Here is a 2,716-nt window from a genome sequence, read left to right as displayed (position 1 = left end):
ATCATACTATACTTCTAGCCAGAATCTCAGACAACCTTATCCATTTGTCTGAGACTGATGGAAGGCTCTACAGGTAGTCCCATTGAGACATAACTAATAAGCTTTCTCATAGGAGTCCACAGAGATACTAAACAGCAAGAAGCAATTCTAAGAAAATGATGACCCTTTCCCAAAGGTTTCATTTTTCTCAGGGTTGTAGATAGATGGTTATAAGGTTGGGGGTGGAACTATAAAATTTAGACTTAGTATTCTCACTTAGAAAAGAAAAAGGGAAATGGATAGGTATGGTATATTAAGGTAGATTATTCTATCTACTAGTAAACTGATTTAGCAAACTATCAGCCTTTGATAATTTGCATTGATATAGATTCTTTTATATTTGATACAAATATAAACTATTCTTGTATTCTTATTTGAGATAATTTGTATATTGGTACAAATACAAAACTATATTTGTTATATTGTACATATATTTCTACTCCTGTTTGAAATATTTTGTATATTGACACAAATGTAAAATTATATTTGTCATATTGTATGCATATTTTACCTCTGTTTAAGATATTTTGTATATTGATACATATTAAGGATATTGTCATATTGCATATTGCACTATACATTTCTACCTCTGTTTAAGACATTTTGTGTATTGTCACATTTTTTAGGTCATTGTCCTGTACATCTTCTTGCAGACTATTTGTCTTATTAATGTTCAGCTTTAGTCCTTAGGTTATTTAGGTAGATAAGACTTACAGAACTATAATCACCATGCTTGTCATTTCTATAGTTATGTTAGTTAAGTTGTCCAGATTTACAGAAACATATGGCAGATGGGTAGATAATCTTCAAACACTTCATAGACCTAGAGAATATGGCATTTAAATGTTTTGATAACTTAAAATTCTGTTGACGTGAGACACAATTGCTCCTGGCAGCACTGATCTGATCCTGAGAAAATGTTGGACTTCTAAGACATTTCTGTTTGGAAGTTTGTCTTCTTCTTGGCACAAAATGGGCTGCTGGGCAAAGAACTGTCCTTGCCTTGACTGCTGGTAGTATGAACACTTTCCTTTCCAGATGAGCAGGATACAAGGAAAAGCGACTACCGAACCTTGCCAAGACAGGGTAAGATGTTCTTTCAAAATTCGTGCTTCTGAAAAATGGTCTGTTAGACATTCTATGACTGTAGCCAAATTGGATGCCCCAACAATGCTGAGAAACTTTAGGTGACTGTCAGCTTCCAGCTGTCTCTATCAAGATTTTCAGAAATTGCTTGCTTGCATTTTCTATTTTCTCAGGTATTATTATGTTCCTTCTCAGGTCTTTGATGGAGTTGAAGACTAGATAGTTACAGTTACAATCTTTTTGTATCTTAGCTAGAACATATTAAGTACTAGAGTTAGAATCTTCAGGATAGGACAGCCATTGGAGTAATCTCTGTAACGGCATTTACCTATGATCTGGACATTTCTGGACACTTAGCATGTCTTGTTTGATGTTGTCCTTTTTGGTTGTAGTTCCACTTTTGTTTATGTTGTTACCATTTGTTTTTACTGGAAATATACTTGATAATCATTCTTATTGTATATAATTTGAATTAAGTTTAGAACCTTCTTATTTAGACAAAAAGGGGTAATGTAGTGGTATTTGCTCTGCTTATGACCTTGGGCTATAGGGCCTGAAGGAGGAGGTGCTTCTTGCCATTGTATGTGACCTCTTAAAAGGTAGGGAGAAGGGTTACCAGTCCCTTCTTCCTGCTGCCTGTATCCTGGTGTGATCGAACTGCCAGGTGGGTTCACTCCCAGTCAGATCAGAGGATGACTTCAGTTGTCTGCTCTGTTCTGTATTTGTGAGTATATTTCCTAAATGTACCCTAATAAATTTCCTTAATACTCCTTAACCAGACTCCCATGAATTTATCATATTGAACACCCTCAGATACACACATAAAGTTTGTCTTCTTAGTGATTCCAAATCCAGTTAAGTTGATAATGAAGACTGTTCATCATAAGTATACTTCTGGTCAACCTAACACCCAAACATATCGCCTGTAAGCCATAACATTCTACTCAATGATCCTCAAAGACTCATTGCCATCTCACAATGTAAATTGCATTTAATTTGTCTATAAAAGTACCCCAAATCTTCACAAGTCCAGTGTTTAAAACCCAAAAGCACCAAGTCTTTTTTTAAGACTCAAGCCTCTCTCTCTCTCTCTCTCTCTCTCTCTCTCTCTCTCTCTCTCTCTCTCTTTCTTTCTTTTCACATGTAGGGGATCTACTTACAGAGAGGACATAGTGCTGTGCCCCTGATTACAGTGGCCCCATATTCTTCTTGGGTATGTTGTAAACAAAAAAGCCATTCTTTGGACCCCAACATTCTGATTTTTCTTTCTTTCTTTCTTTTTTTTTTTTGAGACAGGGTTTCTCTTTGTAACACTGGCTGTCCTGGAACTCACTCGGTAGACCAAGCTGGGCTTGAACTCACAGAGATCTGCCTGCTTCTCCCTACCAAGTGCTGGTATTAAAGGTGTGAGCCATCTCATCTGGCCCTTAAGCCCATTTCTTAAATATGGCACTCTAAAAAGAATAAAATAAAAAACCTCAAACAAACAAGTAAAGCTATTTCCCATTCTAAAGTGTATTTCCCATTCTAAAAGAGAGATATCATAGGAACAGTAGGAAAGAATGGACCAAACAGAACCAAAACTCAACAG

At 36.2% G+C, this 2,716-nt stretch overlaps 1 non-coding gene across 1 annotated transcript; it reads right to left on the bottom strand.

The window, feature by feature from the left end:
• Positions 1–2,264: 2,264 nt before the first annotated feature.
• On the bottom strand, positions 2,265–2,393 carry LOC128106822 (small nucleolar RNA SNORA11). The gene has a single exon (XR_008216868.1). It is a non-coding gene; the product is annotated as a small nucleolar RNA SNORA11 (small nucleolar RNA).
• Positions 2,394–2,716: the final 323 nt, after the last annotated feature.

This window comes from Peromyscus californicus, unplaced genomic scaffold, assembly GCF_007827085.1.
Source record: "Peromyscus californicus insignis strain IS unplaced genomic scaffold, ASM782708v3 Scaffold_9__1_contigs__length_137607984, whole genome shotgun sequence".
Classification (NCBI taxonomy): Eukaryota; Metazoa; Chordata; class Mammalia; order Rodentia; family Cricetidae; genus Peromyscus; species Peromyscus californicus.
The sequence above is the reverse complement of the archived record's forward strand: the minus strand, read 5'-3'. Positions and strand labels throughout refer to the sequence as shown.